The following is a 23554-nucleotide window of genomic DNA, read 5'->3' on the forward strand; positions in this document are numbered from 1 at the left end:
TCAACACGTCTGAACCTTTCAGATCCCGTGTGTTCTACAAATCTCTATTTCATCCTATAGATGCTGCTACCACGCACCATTTGGAACCATTCCAAATGACTGCTCCACTATACGAATCTGGTTTACTACTCAGAGTCATCCGAATTAGTGTCAAAGCTTGCATCGACGTAACCCTTTACGATGAACTCTTTTATCACCTCCATAATCGAGAAAAAAAATCCTTAGTCCACTAGTTACTAAGGATAACTTTGACCGATGTTCGGTAATCCATTCCTAGATCACTTCTGTACCCCTTGACAGATTCATGGCAAGGCACACATCAGGTGCGGTACACAGCATAGCATACTGTAGAGCCTACGGCTAAAGCATAGGGGACGATCTTCGTCCTTTCTCTTTGTTCTGTCGTGGTCGGGCTTTGAGTCTTACTCAATTTCACACCTTACAACACAGCCAAGAACTCCTTCTTTACCGATCTATTTTGATCTGCTTCAAAAAACTTGTCAAGGCATGCATTTCGTTGAAAGTTCTATTAAGTCTCTTAATCTATCTCCATAGATCTTGATGCTCAATGTTCAAGCAGCTTAATCCAGGTTTTCCTTTGAAAAACTCCTTTCAAACAACCCTTTATGCTTTCCACAAATTCTACATTATTTCGGATCAACAATATGTCGACCACATATACTCATCAGAAGTTCCATAGTGCTCCCACTCACTTACTTGGAAATGCAAGTTTCTAATAAACTTCGTATAAATCCAAAAGCTTTGATCATCTCATCAAGGCGTATATTCCAACTCCGAGATACTTGCTCCAGACCATAGAAGGATCGCTGGAGCCTGCATATTTGTTAGCATCCTTAGGATCGAGAAAACCTTCTCGTTGTATCACATACAACCTTTCCTCAAGGAAACCGTCGAGGAAACAATGTTTGGACATCCTATCTGCAAGATTTCATAAATAATGCAGCAATTGCTAACATAATTCCAACAGACTTTTAGCACCTCTACGAGTGAGAAAGTCTCATCATAGTCAACTCTTTGAACTTGTCGGAAACATCTTTGCGATAAGTCGAGCTTTCTTAATGGTGACTTTTCGCCATCATCGTATGTCTTCCTTTTAAAGATCCATCTATACTTAATAGTCTTACGACCATCAAGTAGTTCTTCCAAAGTCTAGACCTCGTTTTCCTGCATGGATCCTCTCTCGGATTTCATGGCCTCCAGCCATTTGCTGGAATCCGGGCCCACCATCGCTTCTCCATAGTTCATAGGTTCATTATTGTCCAACAACATGACCTCCAAGACAGGGTTACCGCACCACTCTATACCAGTACGTGACCTTGTCGACCTACGAAGTTTGTAGTAACTTGATCCGAAGTTTCATGATCACTATCATTAGTTTCCACTTCAATTGGTGTAGGCCCCACAGGAACAACTTCCTCCGCCCTGCTACACACTGGTCGAAGTGACGGTTCAATAACCTCATCAAGTTTCCACCATCCTCCCACTCAATTCTTTCGAAAGAAACCTTTCCTCGAGAAAGGAACCGTTTCTAGAAACAAACACTTTGCTTCAGAATCTGAGATAGTAGGTATACCCAACTGTTTTGGGTGTCCTATGAATATGTATTTATCCGCTTTGGGTTCGAGCTTATCAGGCTGAAACTTTTCACATAAGCGTCGCAACCCCAAACTTTTAAGAAACGACAGTTTGGTTTCTCCAAACCATAGTTCATACGGCGTCATCTCAACGGAATTATGTGGTGCCCTATTTAAAGTGAATGTGGTTGTCTCTAATGTCTAACCCATAAACGATCGTGGTAATTTGATAAGAGACATCATAGTATGCACCATATCCAATAGGTCCGGCTATGACGTTCGGACACACCATCACACTATGGTGTTCCAGGTGGCATGAGTTGTGAAACATTTTTCACATTTTATTAATTGTGTACCAAACTCGCAACTTAGATATTCATCTCTATGATCATATCTTAGACATTTTATCCTCTTGTCACGACGATCTTCAACTTCACTCTGAAATTACTTGAACCTTTCAATAATTCAGACGTGTGTTTCATCAAGCAAATACACTAGTATCTACTCAAATCATCTGTGAAGTAAGAACATAACGATATCCACTGCCTGCCTCAGCACTCATTGGACTGCATACATCAAAATGTATTACTTCCAATAAGTAACTTTCTTGTTCCATGTCACTAGGAAAACGAGGCCTTCAGTCATCTTGCCCATGTGACATGATTTGCATGTCTCAAGTGATTCAAAATCAAGTGAGTCCAAATGATCCATCTGCATGGAGTTTCTTCATGCATTTATACCAATAGGCATGGTTGCATGTCTCAAACATTTCAAAAATGAGTGAGTACAAAGATCCATCAGCATGGAGCTCCTTCATGCATTTTATACCAATATAACTCAAGCGGCAGTGCCACAAGTAAGTAGTACTATCATCACTACTTTGTATCTTTTGGCATCAATATTATGAACATGTGTATCACTACGATCGAGATTCAATAAACCACTGAAGGTATCTATTCAAGCAAATATAATAACCATTATTCTCTTTAAATGAATAATTGTATTGCAATAAACACAATCTAATCATGTTCATGCTCAATGCAAACACCAAATAACAATTATTTAGGTTTAATACTAATCCCGATGGTAGAGGGAGCGTGCGATGTTTGATCACATCAACCTTGGAAACACTTCCAACACATATCGTCACCTTGCCTTTAGTTAGTCTCCGTTTATTCCGTAGCTTTTATTTCGAGTTACTAACACTTAGCAATCGAACCGGTATCTAATACCCTCGTGCTACTAGGAGTACTAGTAAAGTACACATCAATATCATGTATATCCAATATACTTCTATCGACTTTGCCAACCTTCTCATCTACCAAGTATCTAGGGTAGTTCCTCTTCAGTGACTGTTCCCCTCATTACAGAAGCACTTAGTCTCGGATTTGGGTTCAACCTTGGGTCTCTTCACTAGAGCAACAACTGGTTTTCCGTTTCATGAAGTATCCCTTCTTGCCCTTGCCCTTCTTGAAACTAGTGGTTTTACTAACCATCAACAATTGATGCTCCCTTTTGATTTATACTTACGCGGTGTCAAACATCGCGAATGGCTCAAGGATCATCATATCTATCCCTGATACATTATAGTTCATCATGAAGCTCTAGTGGCTTCGTGGCAGTGACTTTGGATAATCATCACTATCTCATCTCGAAGATTAACTCCCACTCGATTCAAGAGACTGTAGCACTCACACAATACGAGCACATGCTCAACAATTGAGATTTTCTCCCTTACTTTGTAGAGAAAGAATCTTGTCGGAGGTCTCATACCTCTCAACAAGGGCACAAGCATGAAATCCCGATTTCATCTCTTGGAGCATCTCATATGTGTTGTGACGTTCAAAACGTCTCCGTCGCCTCAATTCTAAGTCGTTAAGCATTACTGACTAAACTATCACGTAGTCATCAAATACGTGTATGTCAGATGTTCGTAACATCCAGAGACGACGCTCGAGGTTCAGCACAACGAGCGGTGCATTTAAGGACATAAGCCTTCTGCGCAACAATGAGGACAATCCTCAGTTTACGGACCCAGTCCACATAATTGCTACTATCATCTTTCAACTAAATTTTCTCTAGGAATGTATCAAAAAATAGTAGAGCTACAACGCAAGCTACAACTATATGAGTGTCGCATGATCTCCATCATCACCAGCGATATAGTAAACTCTCACTCAAACTGAGTTTAGCCAATCATATTACTAATAACTCCCACTCGAATTGACATCCCTCTAGTCATTCGAGTGTCGCATGATCCAAATTCATTAGCTCAAGTCCGATCATCACGTGAGTTGAGATTAGTTTCAATGGGGAACATCTCCATGTTGATCATATCAACTATATGATTCATGCTCGACTTTTCGGTCTCTTGTGTTCCAAGGCCATGTATGTACATGCTAGTCTCGTCAAGTTTAGCCCGAGTGTTTCGCGTGTGCAACTGTTTTACACCCGTTTTATGTGAACGTTGAGTCGATCACACCCGATCATCACGTGGTATCTCGAAACGATGAACTGTCGCAATGGTGCACAGTCGGGGAGAACACAATTTTATCTTGAAGTTTTAGTGAGGGATCACCTTATAATGCTACCGTCGTTCTAAGCAAAATAAGGTGCATAAAAGTATTAACATCACATGCAAATCATAAGTGACATGATATGGCCATGAACTTGTGCTTCTTGATCTCCATCACCAAAGCACCAGTATGATCTCCATCATCACCAGCGTCGTAGCATGATCTCCATCATTGTGCCGCCATCGAGGTTGCCGCGCTATCTATGCTATTACTACTAAAGCTACTACCTAGTGATATAGTAAAAGCATCTGCAAGCACAAACGTTAGTTTAAATACAACCCTATGGCTCCTGTCAATTCCCGTAGCATCGACGTGCAAGTCGATATTTAACTATTACAACATGATCATCTCATACGTCAATATATCATATCATGTATTTGGCCATATCACATCACATGCATACCATGCAAAAACAAGTTAGACGTCCTCTAATTTATTGTTGCATGTGTTTACGTGGCTACTATGGGTATCTAGTATGATCGCATCTTACTTAAGCAAAGCCACAACGGTGATATGCAAATTGCTATTTTAATCTTCTCCAAGGACCGCCTCGGTCAAATCCGATTCAACTAAAGTTGAAGAAACAGACACCACCAGTCATCTTTATGCAACAATTGCATGTCTCTCGATGAAACCGGTCTCTCGTAAGCGTACGAGTAAAGTTGGTCCGGGCCACTTCAATCCAGCAATACCGCTGAATCAAGAAAACACTAAGGAGGGCAGCAAATTGAACATCAACGCCCACAAACTCTTTTGTGTTCTACTCGAGATATAATCTACGCATGAACCTAGCTCATGATGCCACTGTTGGGGAATGTCGCATGGGAAAAAAATCCTACGCACACGCAATACCTATCCATGGTGATGATCATCTACGAGAGGGAGAGTGAATCTACATACCCTTGTAGATCGCTAAGCGGAAGCGTATATAATATTGTTGATGTAGTGGAACATCTTCGTGATTCAAATCGCAGCCCGTCCCGCGATCTCATCACGATCCGTCCCGCGATCCCATCACGATCCATCCCGATCTAGTGTCGAACGGACGACACCTCCGTGTTCAACACACGTACAACTCGATGACGATGTTCGCCTTCTTGATCCAGCAAGAGGGGCGGAGAGGTAGATGAGTTCTCCAGCACGGCGGCATGGTGGTGGTGGTGGTGAACTAATCCAGCAAGGCTTCGCCTAATCACCGCCAAACTAGACTAGAGGAGAAACAGATCTAGAGAGAAGTAGAGGGAGCACGTGGCAATTAGGGTTAGCCCTCACCTCTAAAACTTCTAGTATATATAGGAGAAGGAAGGGAGAGGAGGCAGCCTTGGCCTCCACTCCAAGGAGGTTCGGCCGAGCCACAAGGGAGGTGGAATCGTATTAGGACTCCTTCCTAATTTGGCGCTTCTTGCCTTTTTCAATTATCCTTTTTGCATGGGCCCTTGAGAGAGACTTAGGCCAGCCCACCAGGGGCTGGTCCACCTCCACTCATAGCCCATGATCCTCTTGGGTCGTCACACCCCTCCCGGTGGCCCCGCGGCACCCTCCCGGCACTCCCGATACACTACCGATGAGCCCGAAACCTTTTCGGTGACCAAAACGGGACTTCCTATATATCAATCTTAACCTCTGGACCATTGATACGTCTCCGTCATATCTACTTTTCCAAACTATTTTGCCCTTGTTTTGGACTCTAATTTGCATGATTTGAATGGAACTAACCCGGACTAACGCTGTTTTCAGCAGAATTGCCATGGTGTTGTTTTTGCGCAGAAATAAAAGTTCTCGGAATGACCTGGAAATTTACAGGGATTTTTTTTGGAATATATTAAAAATACTGGTGCAAGAATCAACCGGAGGGGTGGAGCTGTGAGCCCACAAGCCCACCAAGCGCCCCCCCTAGCCGCGCCTGGCAGGCTTGTGGGGCCCACGAAGCTCCACCGCCTCCAATCTCAGCTCTATTTAGTCAGGTTCGTCCGGAAACAAATCAGGGAGAAGAGTTCATTGCGTTTTACGATACGGAGGCGCTGCCACCTCCTGTTCTTCCTTTAGAGGGCAGATCTGGAGTCCGTTCAGGGCTTCGGAGAGGGGATATCGTCGCCATCGTCATCACCAACCTTCCTTCATCGCCAATTCCATGATGCTCTTCATCGTTCGTGAGTAATCTCATCGTAGGCTTGCTAGACGGTGATGGGTTGGATGAGATCTATCATGTAATCGAGTTAGTTTTGACGGGGATTGATCCCTAGTTTCCACTATGTTCTGAGATTGATGTTGCTACTACTTTGCCATGCTTAATGCTTGTCACTAGGGCCCGAGTGCCATGATTTCAGATCGAACCTATTATGTTGTCGCCAATATATGTGTGTTTTAGATCCTATCTTGCAAGTTGTATCAATGGCGCTAGTAAGTTGCCCGTGGACGGGAAATATTCTTCCCCGGCAACGGTGTCGTAAAAGGTCTTGCAACAAGTAACGGCGGAGTAACAAGGAACAGCAGTAGCAGCAGTAGCAAAGTAACAACACTAGCAACAGTAGCAGCAAAGTGGCCCAATCCCTCTTGTAGCAAGGGACAAGCCTAGACAAAGTAACGTAGCGAGGACCAATAGTAAAAGACTCGTAGGCAGTGGATCGGTGATGGATGAGTATCAGGATGTGATTCATCATGTGACAGCTATAACTCGGGCCCTAGTGACAAGCATTAAGCATAGCCAAGTAGTAGCAACATCAATCTAGAACATAGTGGATACTAGGGATCAATCCCCGTAAAGAACTAACTCGATTACATGATAGATCTCATCCAACTCATCACCGTCCAGCAAGCCTACGATGAGATTACTCATGAACGATGAAGAGCATCATGGAATTGTCGATGGAGAAAGGTTGATGATGACGATGGCGACGATTTCCCCTCTCCGGAGCCCGAAACGGACTCCAGATCTGCCCCCCCAGATGAAGAACATGATGTGGCGGCGCCTCCGTATCGCAAAACGCGATGAAACCTTCTCTCTGATTTTTTTTCCAGACGAAACGGAAGATATAGAGCTGAGTTTGGGGGCGTTGGTGCCACGTGGGCCCCACAAGCCTGCACGGCGTGACCTAGGGGGGGTGGCCAGGGCCTGTGGGCTTGTGGCCCACTGGCACGCCCCCTCCGGTGGATCTTTGCGCAGGTATTTTTCTTTTATTCCAGAAAAAATCTCCGTAAATTTTAGGACATTCCGAGAACTTCTATTTCTGCACAAAAACAACACCATGGCAATTCTGCTGAAAACAGCGCCAGTCCGGGTTAGTTCCATTCAAATCATGCAAATTAGAGTCCAAAACAAGGGCAAAAGAGTTCGGAAAAGTAGATACGACAGAGACATATGAGGACCCCGCTGCCACGGGAGGGATGTACAATAGATGTCATGCAAGTTCTTTTCCCTCAGCACGTATGACTACATACGGAATACATGCCTACATTACATTGACGAACTGGAGCTAGTTACATATATCTCCGTGTTGTAACTGTTGCATGATGAATAGCATCCGGCATAATCATCCATCACCGATCCAATGCCTATGAGTTTTTCCTAGTGGTCCTTGCTACGTTACTTTGCCGCTACTGCTGTCATTGCTGCTACTGTTACTCTGTTGCTACTATTGCTGTCACTATTGCTACTGGTTATCGTTGCTACTGTTGCTATCACACTACTCTGCTACTGATACTTAGCTGCAGATACTAAATCTTTCAGGTGTGGTTGAATTGACAACTCAACTGCTAATACTTGAGAATATTCTTTGGCTTTCCCTCGTGTCGAATCAATAAATTTAGGTTGAGTACTCTACCCTCGAAAACTGTTACTTGCCCAAGATTCGATCGTTGTTATCGCCATACCCAGTTCAATTTCTTTACCAGCAAGTCTCTTTACTCGTTCCGTAATACAAGATCCCGTAACTAACTCCTTAGCCACATTGCTTGCAAGGCTTATTGTGATGTTGTATTACTGAGTGGGCCCTGAGATACCTCTTCGTCACACGAAGTGACAAATACCAGTCTTGATCCATGCCAACCCAACAGACACCTTTGGAGATACCTGTAGAGCACCTTTATAGTCACCCAGTTACGTTGCGACGTTTCATAACACACAAGGTATTCCTCCGGTGTCCGGGAGTTGCATGATCTCATGGTCATAGGAACAGATACATTGACATGCAGAAAACAGTAGCAATAAACTGACACGATCATATGCTACGTTCATAGTTTGGGTCTTGTCCATCACATCATTCTCCTAATGATGTGATCTCGTTATCAAGTGACAACACTCGTCTATGGCTACGAAATCTTGACCATCTTTGATCAACGAGCTAGTCAACTAGAGGCTCACTAGGGACAGTGTGTTGTCTATGTATCCACACATGTATTTGAGTTTCCAATCAATACAATTCTAGCATTGATAATAAACGATTATTATGAACAAGCAAATATAATAATAACCAATTTATTATTGCCACTAGGGCATATTTCCAACATGTACTTGCTTGGCTACTGCTTGCTTGGCTAGGGCCTTGTTGGCTACTACTTGCTTCGCTAGGACCTTGTTGGCTAGGACTTGGTTTGCTTGACATTGAATCATTTTTTTGGACTTCTTCTTTGGCTTCGTACACCTTCTTGTGTCGTGCCATGTTACATCGCACTCTCCATAATGTGATCTCTCAGTAGACTCTTGGAATTGGTTGTTCCCCATTTCGGTGCCACCGCCATGGCCCCATCCATCCATGTCTCCTCTAAAACGCTTTTTCTTTCATCTTCCCCGTTTGACCACCTTCCACTCCGGGTCCGACCATAGTTGTAATCCATGATACTCCGACCATTGTGATTGGTCAAAGTATGGTTCAAATCTTGGAGTCCATGTATGCTTCGTGGTCATGATCGAGAACTCGGACTCCCTGACGGTTAGCGGATGGTTGACGTCCACATTCCTAGTGCGAGTTGTCGTGTACAAATGCTAGCATGCAAGATGAGTCAACCTTGGCGTCCCATAAGAGCAATCACACAACGATAAGGATACCTTGAACGCCCTGTTTCCGTGTTGCTCCCATCGTTTGTCGTTCCTCCGGGCTCATTCACTTGGTACGTCCAACCCTCGTTGTTGTACAACGTAGCTGTTTGGGAGTCAGCCTTCCGTGATTGAAATACCATACATTTGTCAACCTTTTGTGGGAACTTGTACTTGTACTTTTTCTTGTTCTCTCCCGCAATCTGTTCATCTGTTTCAGTTGAGTACTTTAGAAAGTATGCTCTCAACTTGTCGAATGTGTATTGAACTATTGTCGTCACCGGCAACGCACGGACACCCTTCAGCACCCGGTTGAAGCATTCTGCCATGTTACTTGTCATTTGACCATATCTTCGGCCGTCTTCTTCATAAGCTCGTGCCCATTTGGGCCGAAGTTGAATGTGCCTGTTCAGAAACTCAAGCCCACCTGCATCAACTTTTTTGTTTGCAACCAAAGCATTGTACAATCTTGCAAATCATTTGTTCGAAAAAGCTTGACAACAATCTTGAAGATCATCCGTCAACTCCTTGCTACCACATGCCCGGTAGAAGTTTGCACAGAAATTCCTCATGCACCATCAATGGTGCAAAGGAGCATGGTCGGGAATGCCAATGTCAACCGCGTTAAGTATGCCTTGATGGCGATCCGATATGACACATATTTTCCTTACAGACAGTAATACTTTGGTTCTCAAAATATGCAAGAACCATTCCCAGTTAACATTGTTCTCTGCCTCAACCAAAGCAAAATCCAAAGGCGTCAATAGGTTATTGGCATCACTTCCTATTGCAACCAACAAAGTGCCCTTGAATTGTCCCGCCAAAAACGTGCCATCTATGGAGATGACCGGCTGATAGTGCTGAAAAGCCCTCACACATTGCTCAAATTCCCAAAATGCACGACCAAATACGCAGACCGTCTTTCCATTGTGAATCCTTGTTTTCTCCCCATACGGCTCGACCACATGAACCATGCACGGGTTAGTGGCGGCAATAGATCCCAACAACCTATGTAGTCGGTTGTATGCTTGCTCCCAATCACCATACAACATCTTGAATGCGATGAACTTGGAGGTGAGTTGTTTATGGTTTTGCGACGAAAGCTTGCCATCAACCCTCTTGCCTCGACACATGGCAGGCATACAACTGACAATGTTCCATCCTGGCCCTCCTTTCCATGGTCTTGCACGGACAATCCATGGACATCTTGAATCCTCACATGCAACTGTGTAATGCAGCTTCATGTTTGAATGAACAACTTTGTGTGGCATATAATGCGCAACGGAATATTCATCCAACCACATCTTCAGTTCAAGGAATGTTTCGAACTCTCACCCCGACAAAATAATACTCTTCCCATGTTTGTCCCGGTGAGAAGGTGGCCTAACTCCAAACAATATGCCTTCGCCTCCGTCAACCACGGCTTCATCCGCAAGGCTAAGATCCTCGAACAATGGTGTCCGGTGATCCCGCCCTAATACCTTCGTGAAAGCTTCAGCCTCCTTTGCAGTGAACCCTTCCTCATTAACTTCTTCATCGGGACCCTCATCGTCTGACTCGGATGCATAGCCACGTGAGTACAGAATAGAATGGTCCATTGTCTCTTGCAAATTATATTTTTCCAAATAACCAAGGTTGTTGTCATGGAGAACAATATCATCATCATGCTCATCATTCTCCTCTAGCAATGGTTCATGTTGGATACTCGATTGTTGTGCTGAAAGAGGTTTAATGTTGGCCTCTTCGTTGATGCGTGGAGGACTTGCTTCACCAATAGGAGAGGCAACCCGGTTCAAATCCAAGTGCAAGTTAGGAACATTTATTTTTATGGCAAATAACTCTAGAGCCTTGTCTAGTGATTCGACCACCGTATCCTTGTATGCAAGCCAACGTTGCTCAGAGTTGACACACATGGTCTTCCAACGAATGTGCATTCCAAATCCCACATTATGCCTACCATCAAATTCAACAACATCACTTGGGTCTATCCAATTCAAATCCTTTCGAACTTGTTCCAACAATTCAGCATAGCTAGGATAGAAATCGAACACCATGTCAAGCTCATCCGGGTCGGGATCAATATTGCCTTTTAAAAAGGCATCCTTGTCCATGTGATGAACATAAACACATGTTCTTCCCATCCCTAAACAACACAACATACACTATTTTTTATAAGCAATCATCCAAATACTACAAAATATGCTTAATAAAAATAATCCTAACATCTACAAAATACCTATTCCTAACATCCAAACATACATAATCCTAACCCCCATATTACCCCTAACCCTAACACAACCATAATCCAAACATCCAAACAACCCTAATCCTATCCCCATCATACCCCTTATCCTAACATACAAACAAATGCAACAATATCATATACATCCCAAATTTCACGAAGAACTGGGGTTTCCTCACATTTGCAAAAAAAATCACCAAATGAGATTTTTTTTGGGGGATGGGAAGGAGGGTATTACCTTAAGGGAGGGATTGGACACAAAATGCCCAGACCAAACCTTCAAATATGTTGATTTGGAGAGGGATTTGAGGAAGGGGCGACTTTAGCTCGAGCTGTGAAGCCTGGTGAAGGGGGTGAATGAGGAGGGGTTGGGGGAGGGGCGGCCTGTGGCTGCATAAGTGCACGTGTGGCGCCTAAGAGCTCGGCACGACACTGCAGCGTGTGCAACACCTGAGTCTTAGGCGTCGCACTGCCGAGGGGTTGGGCCTCTAGTGCCAGCGTGGTCGGGGGTGTGGCGCCGACGGCTTAGGCGTCACACAGTGTAGTGTGGCGCCTAGGCGTCGGGTGCCACACAAAAGGATTAGCTCGGTGAATTTATTCTGCGGATGGTTCAATATTTGATTTCTTTCAACCAAGGGGTTAAAATTATCAATTTTGCCTTGCTACCACTATACATAAGGACATATCTCATCATGTATTCCAGATTTTTGCCAACACCTATACTAATGAATGTAGCCCCGTTCAGGTTTCAATGCACTTCTCGACGACCTCGGAGCCAAAACGTCCATCCCTAGTTACACCTCGCTGATACGTCCCAAATGTATCTGTAATTTTTGTTTGTTCCATGATCTTTTGGGTGACATTGTTATATGTTTTGCTACACTTTTATATCTGTTTACACATATTTGGACTAACCTACTAACTCAGTGCACCCAGTGCCACTTTCTGTCTGCTCATGTCTTTTTTGCACGGACTTTTACCCCAATTTCCACAGCCCCAAAAATACCGAGAAATATATATATAAATGAGCATGACAGAAGCTTCACGAAGCACCAAGATGGGCCAGAGGGGAGCCAGGGCCTGCCCAGGCGGCCTCCCTGCACGCCCCCCTCCTGGTCGTGCCACCAGGTCACCTGGGTGGGGGCCACCTTCGATGGTGCCCTCCTTCGGCCTATATTTACCTCTCCGATAGGAAACCCTCGTAGAATATCCAGAACCGCGAATTTCTCCATTGTTCTGCCGCCGCAGCGCTTCCGAGATCGGGAGCGTCAGAAGACCTCTTCCCGGCACTCTGCCGGAGGGAGGATTGACCTCCCGGAGCTTCTCCACCACCATGGACGCTTCCCGGACGTGCCGTGAGTAGTCCTCCTTGGACCATGAGTCCATGAGTAGTAGCTATGTGATGTCTTCTCTCCAATCTTGTGATTCAATGCTTAGCCCTTGTGAGCTGCCCTACATGATTAAGGCATCTATGTAATTTTCCTTCTATTTCTATGCTTGGTTTGTTGGGATCAGATGGATTATGAGATTATGTTCAGATTGTGATGAGTTATATATTTGGTTCTCCTTTTATATTATGTTCTTGAGTAATTCATGCATGTTCTCTGTTTCCTTTTATTGCTTTGGCCGAGTAGTAGATTGTAACTCCAAGAGGGAGCATTATGCATGATTGTGGGTTCATGCCCCCTGATGTCTAGCTTGAGTGACAAAAACATGAGACTAGGGGATGTGCTATTGTCACCAAGGAGAAAACAACGATGCTTGTGACCACGGTTGTAAGTATTGTTTACCTTACGCAAAGTTCGTTAATGTAGTTCTCCGTTGCTTTGAGTTTACACTTTGGGCGGGGCTCACAACTTAATACCAGCGAGATGTTCTGGATAGATATCTCAAAGTGGATGATTAGTAAGTAGATGCTGATGAATAAACGGTCTACTTGTCTTGGCGTACTGCACATTACTTTCGAGCCTCTAACTTTCTTGTAGCATGATTAGCATTGCGGTGCGTTTATAATTCTGTCGATTGCCGAGGTGTAATTTGTTTACCCAGCATAGTTGTTTATCGTCTTTTGGGAGAGAGACATCACTAGTGAACATCATGAGACTTCGGTCCATATTACCACCATTGTTTACACCTCCACCATTTACTGCTTTTATTTACTTTTCCGTTGCAATCACTATCACTATTCCCGCTTGTGTTTTGATCCTTTGCAAAGTACAAGGCCGGAGAGATTGACAACCTCTCTGAACTCGTTGGGAGCAAAGTTATTTGTTGTGTGTGCATGTCCACGTCTTCTGCTAGCGCCAGAGCAGCAGACACCTACTTGTTGATCCTCGGAGTCCTCCTAGTTCGATAAACCTTACAGTCCCCGTGTAAGGGAAATCTGCTGCTGACTACATCTCCACCTTCCACTTGGGGTAACCAATTAGGGGCAAGAAGTATATCCATCAACTCGTCATCAAGCAAATTTCTGGCACTGTTGTCGGGGACTCCAGTCTTCAAGATAGGGGAGTTGCACACTATCTTTTACCTTTGCTTTTAGTCTTGTTAGTTTGCTTTCTAGTTTTTTCTTTAGAGTCTTATACCAAAAACCACAAAAAAACTAGTTACTTTGCTTTGTTTATTCAGTATGTCTAAGTCCTTTGCCTTTGGTGTTTCACCCGAAGGAGAGATTCTCACCTTCAAACAAATGGTTGGAGAAAGTTTGAAAGATGCTTGGTATAGAATTAAAGATTCTCAAGATAGAGCCACCAAGAAGCAATCTACCACTATTTTGCTTAGAAATTTTTATGTTGGTATTACTTCTTGGCATAGGTTTGTTCTAGACACAACAATAGGTGGGAATTTCTTGGAATCTCCCTTTTTGGATGCTCTTAACGTTATGGAAAATCTTGTCGAAATCCTACCTATTGTTGACATAAAGGATGATATCACTTTAGCTCACATTATGAGTAAACTTGAGAATATAGAGCTAGAGATGCCAAGCATGGGTAAAATAAATGAAGTAGATCATAGGATTCAAGGGAACTTAAATAGACTTGATAGCTCCATGCACAAAATTTACAAAACTTTGGAGACCCTTAAATCCCATGATGTGGATCCTTCTAGGATTGCTAAGATCGAGGATATTATTGAAACTTTAGGAACTACTCTATCCTCCATAAAGACTAAAAAGGTAGAACCTCCCGCAAGGAAGGGACCTAAGTTCGTTCACATACCCAAGGTTCCTCAACCCAAAACGAGTATACCTATTGCTAAGGGTGTTGAAAATGTGAAGATCTTGGAAGAGATACCTCTCTTAAATAGAATTAGAATGAAATTCCAATTGGTATTACTACCTTTGCTTTTGTTCCTAGAAGTGTTGCCACTAGGCCTTTATTTGATAGTCCTCTTAAGACTAGTTGTACTGTTGAAGAGCTTTTTGATGATCCTTACGATGGTTCAATTGATACAACTTGATCTTTTTTGTATCATGCCTAGCTCAAAGGCATAAAAGGAAGCGCTTGTTGGGAGGCAACCCAATTTATTTTTTACTTTCAGTTTTAGTGGTCTTGATGCTTTTTACTACTGTAGAAACATCATTGTATCTTTTATTTTTTGTTTTTGTTTTTTGGGCTCTTTGGCCTCTTTTTTTTTATTTCCTCACATGGGACAATGCTCTAATAATGATGATCATCACACTTTTACTTACTCAGAGCTCGAAGATCACAATGATGATGAATCCATAGGAAATGCCTCCGTCAGTGTACCGGGATATGCAACGATCTAGCATGGCGTATGACGTTGAAAACATCTTGCTAGCTATCTTACGATCATGCAATGGCAATATGAGAGTGACGGCGCAAGTCATGAGACGGAACGGTGGGAGTTGCATGGCAATATATCTCGGAATGGCTATGAAAATGCCATAGTAGGTAGGTATGGTGGCTGTTTTGAGGAAGGAATTTGGTGGGTTTGTGCACCGACGAGAATTGCGCGGCACTAGAGAGGCTAGCAATGGTGGAAGGTGAAAGTGCATCTATACCATGGGCTCACATTAGTAATGAAGAACTCACATACTTATTGCGAAAGTTTTTATTAGTAATCGAAACAAAGTGCTAAACGCATACTCCGAGGGGAAGGGTTGGTAGGTGTAAACCATCGCGCGATCCCGACCTCAACACAAAGGATGACAATCAATAGATCAATTATGCTCTGACTTCCTAACATAGCGGTTCAGCATACGTGCATGCTATGGGAATCACTAACTCCAACACAAGTATTTCTAGATTCACAACACCCTACTAACATAACTCTTAATATTACCGAATCCATGTCTCAAAACTAATTGAGAGGAATTGAAACTTGTCTTTCTACTCAATGCACATGAAGATGGAGGTTTTTGCATCCTCTTTGGGTACCTAGCACATTTGGGACTACTTTCATAGCATAAGCCAACTACCAAATCACGCACCGCCGTGCTCTAAAGATATAAGTGAAGCACAAGAGCAAAATTGTCTAGCTCAAAAGATATAAGTGAAGCACTAGAGCAAAAGTATCTAGCTCAAAAGATATAAGTGAAGCACTAGAGCAAAAGTATCTAGCTCAAAAGATATAAGTGAAGCACTATGAGCATTCTAGCAAAATCACGATGAGTGCATGTCTCTCTCTCTCAAAAAGGTGTGCAACAAGGATGATTGTGACACAACAAAAATAAAAGACTCATATGATACAAGACGCTCCAAGCAAAACACATATCATGTGGTGAATAAAAATATAGCTCCAAGTAATGTTACCGATGGATTGAAGACGAAAGAGGGGATGCCTTCCCGGGGCATCCCCAAGCTTAGGCTTTTTGGTGTCCTTGAATTTGGCTTGGGATGCCTTGGACATACCCAAGCTTGAGCTCTTTCCACTCCTTATCTCTTTGTCCATGGGAACATCACCCAAAACTTGAAAACTTCACAACACAAAACTCAAACAGAAACTTGTGATAACATTAGTACAAGAAAACAAACTACCACTTCTTTTGGTAGTGTAGCAAACTTGAATTCTATCTATATAGATGATGGGCTAATGTATTCTCACTTTCCCATGGCTTGTACCCCCCCCCCGATATTCATGATGTAGCAAACTTGAATTCAGATCTGGATTCCGTTTCGGGCTCCGGAGAGGGGAAATCGTCGCCATCGTCATCATCAACCTTTATCCATCGACAATTCCATGATGCTCTTCACCGTTCGTGAGTAATCTCATCGTAGGCTTGCTGGACGGTGATGAGTTGGATGAGATCTATCATGTAATCGAGTTAGTTCTTGACTGGGATTGATCCCTAGTATCCACTATGTTCTAGATTGATGTTGCTACTACTTGGCTATGCTTAATGCTTGTCACTAGGGCCCGAGTGCCATGATTTGAGATCTGAACCTATTATGTTGTCGCCAATATATGTGTGTTTTAGATCCTATCTTGCAAGTTGTAGTCACCTACTATGTGTTATGACCCGGCAACCCCGGAGTGACAATAGCCGAAACCACTCCGGAGATGACCATAGTATGAGGAGTTCATGTATTCACCAAGTGTTAATGCGTTGGTCCGGTTCTTTATTAAAAGGAGAACCTTAATATCCCGTAGTTTCCATTAGGACCCCGCTGCCACGGGAGGGATGGACAATAGATGTCATGCAAGTTCTTTTCCCTAAGCACGTATGACTACATACGAAATACATGCCTACATTAGATTGACGAACGGGAGCTAGTTACATATCTCTCCGTGTTATAGCTGTTACATGATGAATCACATCCGTCATACTCATCCATCACCGATCCACTGCCCACGAGTCTTTTACTACTAGTTCTCGCTATGTTACTTTGCCTAGGCTTGTCCCTTGCAACAAAAGGGATTGGTCCACTTTGCTGCTGCTCTTACTTGTTACTTTGCTGCTGTTGCTGCTGCTGTTCCTTGCTACTTCGCTGCCACTTGTTGCAAGACTTTTCTGGAGCCGTAGCCGGGGAAGCATTCTTCTTAAGAATAATCCCCCGTCAACGTGCTGGCGCCATTGATACAACAGTTAGGAATAGTCTGCCTTGTCACCAGATCGTTTCTGGCACCGTTGCTATCATACTACTTTGCTACTGATACTTTGCTTGTAGACACTAATCTTTCAGGTGTGGTTGAATCTGACACATTCAACTGCTAATACTTGAGAATATAATTTTGCTTCCTGTCGTGCAAACCAACAAATTTGGGTTGAATACTCTACCCTCGAAAACTGTTGCGATCCCATACGCTTGTGGGACATCAAGGCTTTTTCTGGCGCCGTTGCCCGGGAGGCACAACTATATTCTCTGAGTCACTTGGGATTGACGTCTGCTGATCACTATGAGGAATCCGAAAGATCCAGGAACTAAAATCTTGCCTTCCACTACGAGGAGAGGTAAGGAATTGCCATCTAGCTCTGCACTTGATTCACCTTCATTTTTGAGTAAGTTTGCGACTTCGCCTCCTGCTAGAAATCTTGATATGTTGCCTGTGCTAGATGATGCTACTTCTGCTGTCCATGATGCTTATGATGATGCTATGCTTGATACTATGCATGATGATGCTATGCTTGATACTATGCATGATGATGCTATGCCTGATACTGCTTTGCCACTTGGCGCCCTTGATGCACAACTTGCTAGAATTGCTGCTAGATGTGATGATACTTCTGAAACTGCTGATACTATTGAAGTAGAACCTGCTACTATGCCTGAATTGCCTGTTATGCCTGATACGCGCTATGTTATGGAGGGCGAGATAGCTGAGGATTTTCTTGCGTGTAAGGATAGCTATGATGTTGAGAAACTTCTGCGCAAGTGGAAAGAAAAATCTATGAACGCTAGGATGAAATACGACCCGAAGTTTGCCACTTCACCTATCTTTGTGACCGATAAGGATTATGAATTCTCTGTCGACCCTGAGTTAATCACTCTAGTCGAATCTGATCCTTTTCACGGTTATGAGTCTGAAATGGTTGTAGCCCATCTTACTAAACTACACGATATAGCCACCCTATTCACTAGTGAGGAAAAGATCCGCCACTACCATATGCTCAAGCTTTTCCTTTCTCGCTAAAGGATGATGCTAAGACCTGGTTCACTTCTCTTGCTCCTCGTTGTGTGCGTAGCCCCCAGGATATGGTCTACTACTTCTCTGAAAATATTTCCCTGCCCATAAGAAGCAAGCTGCCTTGCAGGAAATATACAACTTTCCTCAAGCTGAAGAAGAGAGTCTCCCACAAGCTTGGGGGAGGCTTATCCAGCTACTGAATGCTTTGCCTGATCACCCTCTTGAGAAGAATGAAATACTTGATATCTTCTATAATGGACTTGCCGATGCTTCCAAAGACCACCTAGATAGTTGTGTCGGTAGTGTTTTTAGGGAATGAACTTTAGAACAAGCTGAGATTCTGTTGAACAACATCTTGTGCAATGAGAATGCTTGGACTATTCCCGAACCACCTCCTAAGCCAACTCCGAAGAAAAGAGGTATTCTATTCCTCAGTCCTGAAGATATGCAAGAAGCCAAGAAATCTATGCGAGAGAAAGGCATTAAATCTGAAGATGTCAAAAATCTACCACCTATCGAAGAGATCCATGGTCTCGATAACCCGATACAGGTAGTAGAAGTAAATTCTCTGCGTAGGTTTGATGAGAGTGATATTCCTTTTGATAAACCTGCTAGCTTATGCCCGGAAGAATTTGATAACTTCGTTGTCAAACAACAGAGTTTCAATGATTATGTTAGCAGACAATTGGAACAGAATGCTCGTATGCTTAGTCATTTAAGTGCTTGTGTGGATCGAAACGTCAATGATCTTAAACTTCTGAGTAAACATGCTTCTATGGTTACTACTCACTTAGAACAAGTACTTAAAGCTCAAAATGACTTGCTCAATGAGTTGAATAACAATTCCGTCAGAGTCGTCACTAGAGGCAGTAGAATGACTCGGGAACCTTTGTATCCTGAAGGTCATCCGAAGAGAATTGAACAAGATTCTCAAGGAGTTAGCACTGATGCACCTAGTCATCCTAGAAAGAAGAAGAAAGATGATAGGAACCTGCACGCTAGCAACCATGTTGCTGCTACACCTGAGAGTCCAAACGATGCCTCTGTCTCTGATGCTGAAACGCAATCTGGTGATGAACATGAGCCTGATGATAATATCAATAGTGATGTTCATGTTGATGCTGAACCTAGCAATGAAAAGGATGTGGAGATTGAACCTAGTGTTGATCTTGATAACCCACAGCCTAAGAACAAGAGATACGATAAGAATGACTTCGCTGCTAGGAAGCATGGTAAAGAAAGGGAACCATGGGTTCAGAAACCTATGCCCTTTCCTCCCAAACCATCCAAGAAAAAGGATGATGATGATTTTGAGCGATTCGTTGAAATGATCAGAACTGTCTTTGTGCAGATGCGTTTGACTGATATGCTCAAGATGTCTCCGTATGCTAAGTACATGAAAGATATTGTGACTAATAAGAGGAGGATACCTGGTCTTGAGATCTCCACCATGCTCGCTAACTATACCTTCAAGGGTGGAACTCCCAATAAACTAGGTGATCCCGGTGTGCCCACTATACCTTGCTCCATTAAAGGCAACTACGCTAGAACTGCGTTATGTGACCTTGGAGCCGGTGTTAGTGTTATGCCTCTCTCTCTTTATCGTAGACTTGTACTGGATAAGTTGACACACACTGAAATCTCACTGTAAATGGCCGACAAATCAACTGCTTTCCCTATCAGCATTTGCGAGGATGTGCCTGTTGTGGTTGCTAACACCACTATCTTAACAGACTTTGTTATCTTGGATATTCCCGAGGATGATGCCATGGCTGTCATCCTCAGAAGACCCTTTTTAAACACTGCAGGGGCTGTTATAGATTGCAACAAAGGCAATGTCACTTTCCATGTCAACGGTAATGAGCATACGGTGCAATTTTCAAAGAAACAATATCGAGTACATTGCATCAATGCTATCGAAAAGACTTCATCGATTCTTATTGGGAGCTTTGAATGCCCTATTCCTCGTGTCAAGATGAAGTATGACTTGCTTGTTGGGGAGATTCACATCCCCATTGAGGTGACCTAGTGACTATTCGAAAATTCTCCGTCTTCTTTTGCGATTCGAAAAAGTTTTGTCGAGGGGATTTGATCAACTCCATTGACGGATTTCTTTCGATGACCATGAGACGGATGAATCAAGGAGTCACAAACCTCTGTTCCAAGCTTTCACTTTAGGTTGCTTAGAAGAAAAATGATAGATTTAGTTTTGTTTTCCCTGTTTTCTGTTTTAGCGTACGGTAGAAAAGTACCCCGAAAATCAAAGTTCTCCGAACGCTGTGAAAATCAAGTATGATTTTTTCTGGATTTTTTGAAAAATTCTGGGACAAAGAGTCTATCTGGGGGCCACACTAGTGGGCCACAAGCCCTAGGGGCGCATGCACCACCCTGGCCGCGCCACCCAGGCTTGTGGGGCCCACAGGCACCCCCTCCACTCATTCTTGCTCTCATCCGCTTCTCCTACCTCCAGAAAAAATCGTTTCGCAGCTCAAACCCGTGTTCTTGCTCCTCTTGCTGGGATTTTCGATCTCTTTGCTCAAATCACCGTTCTTCGAACCGTTTTGGGGAAATTACTCCTTGTTAAGTGACTCCCCCATTGGTCAAATTAGTTTTTGCTCTAGTGCCTTATACTCCGCGTATTTTTGCTGCCTTGGAAACCATGTTCTTGAGCTTTGCATGCTGATTCTAGCTCGTCCCAAGTAGTTTTGATGCGTAATATGGTCTCTAGGAACTTGTTGGAGTAGTTGCTACTAGTTTATTTGAACCTTGTTCACCTTTCCTTTGGGTCACTGAAAATTTTAGAAAAGGAAGATGTTCAGGAGAAACTTTCAGGGTGGTTCCTCAAGCAAGAGAGGTCCCCGTCTTGCGATTCGAGAGCCTGGTCCTTACCAACCTAGGGACGCGCAGGTACAACCATGTGAATGTCCTTCTGATGAATTTATGATTGAGGCAGGATTCAAAGATGAGTTTGATGCACTTGTTCACAACGTCGGACTCGAAGAATTCATCTCCGATAAATGTGAACAGTATGTTTCTCTCACTGCCTCTTTTGTTCGTAGATTCAAATTTTCAGCTGGCCGTGAGCCATCGATACTGTTTGATCTCTATGATAAATCGTATACCATGGATTTAGAGGATTTCAGTAGAATTTGCAAAATACCTATTTGGGGTAACCTCAATGATCCTCCTAAATCTTCAGTTAGAGATTTTTGCGCTGGTATTACGGTTGGAGAAACTAAAGACATTACGCAAGCTACCATGGGGAGTATTCATTTTCCTGCCTTGCATTACTTTGCCCTCTTCATAGGCAGATGCATTAATGGCAAGATTGAGCATTGTCACCTCTGCGAACCCGACTTTAGTATCCTTAAGAGCGCAGTGACGGGTGACAAAAGCTTCAACATGGGAGCTATTATAGTAAGGAGGCTGAATAAGAATGGTATTGAAGGGGATTTCTTTGGTGGAATCTATGCCACTCGCATAGCAAATTTTCTTGGAGTACCCATTCGCGAAGGAGATCCCCCGATCCATACAGCTTTCCTTGACCGCGTCGCTTTGACACGCTACCAGTTCCTTGAGAGGGATGATGAATCCCTCCTATACTTTTTGATATTTAACTGACAGCGTGTTTTCCATATTACCCTTCCTGCTCCTGCTTTCTTTGACTTTCAGGTAAAACAGAGATATTACATAACCAGAGGAGAGGCAGAGGAGTATGAGAGGGAGGCAAAGGTTGCTCGTCTCCGTGAGGCAGCTATTCAGGCAGTGGCTGCAGCGCTCCCGTATAACCCCCATTATGAATTTGGGTTTCGCCAGGACCATCCTTGGGAGTAGACCAAGTTAGTCCAAAAGCCTAAGCTTGGGGGAGTACGTGTTCTCACCGACTTTACATTCTTGCTTATGCTTTCACTTTGTTAGCCGGTGTTCACACTTTGCCACTTTATCATCCATGCTAGTTTATTTTCTTTTTCTCGTTTTATTTTCGTGTGTCTGTCTAGTTTGAGAAAAAACAAAAATATTTTCTTTCCTTCTTTTGCTTGTTGGGAGTTTTCCCGTGTAGATAGTTTTCTTTTTCTTTGGGTCAAGGTAGAAGATATTGGTTACAATGTTTAGTGGCTCTTGCATGCATACCTGTTTAGCTTTCATGGAGCCATATTACTTTGTCTTCTCCTTTGTGTTTGCCTGCAGATTCCAGCTTTAGTCCAATGCACGAGCACTCTTATTATTGTTCACATCGTTCGGTCGTGCAAGTGAAAGGCAATAATGACGATATATGATGAAGTGACTGAGCCTGGAAAAGCTGGTATGAACTCGATCTATTTTGTTTTTGTAAATATGACTAGCTCACTATTCCTAGTTCAGCTTTGTTGTGAGAGAAACATGTTTGCAATGACAACTTAGAGATTATAGTTGCTTATGCCATGCTTACTTAGCTAGGAGCTTATAATGGTTTGTCTCGGTTGCCAACATGAATGCTGAGATGACTATGATGTAGTATGATAGGATGGTATCCTCCTTTGAATGTTTCAAGTGGCTTGACTTGGCGCATCTTTACGCATGTAGTTGAAACAAAATCAACATAGACTCTATGATGTTCATGTTCATGGTGATTTATGTCCTACTCATGCTTGCATTCAATGTTAGTTACTCTCAATGCATTTTGATGACCGTTGTTGCACTCTAGTTGGTCGCTTCCCAGTCTTTTGCTAGCCTTCACTTGTACTAAGCGGGAATACTGCTTGTGCATCCACCTCCCATAAACCCAAAGTTGCGCCATATGAGTCCACCATACCTACCTATGTGCGGTATCTACCTGCCGTTCCAAGTAAATTTGCATGTGCCACTCTCTAAATCCTCAAGAAATAATCTGTTTTGTATGCCCGAACCACTCATGTGGTGACAAGGGGCTATTGGTATCTTCCATGCTAGGCGTGTTATCCTCGATATGTGCTTATTCACTATCATTCACGAGAAAGGGGCCGGTAATTGGAATTCCCAGTTCCATGCTCAAATCGAAAAG

The sequence above is a fragment of the Hordeum vulgare genome, chromosome 1H (assembly GCF_904849725.1).
Source record: "Hordeum vulgare subsp. vulgare chromosome 1H, MorexV3_pseudomolecules_assembly, whole genome shotgun sequence".
Classification (NCBI taxonomy): Eukaryota; Viridiplantae; Streptophyta; class Magnoliopsida; order Poales; family Poaceae; genus Hordeum; species Hordeum vulgare.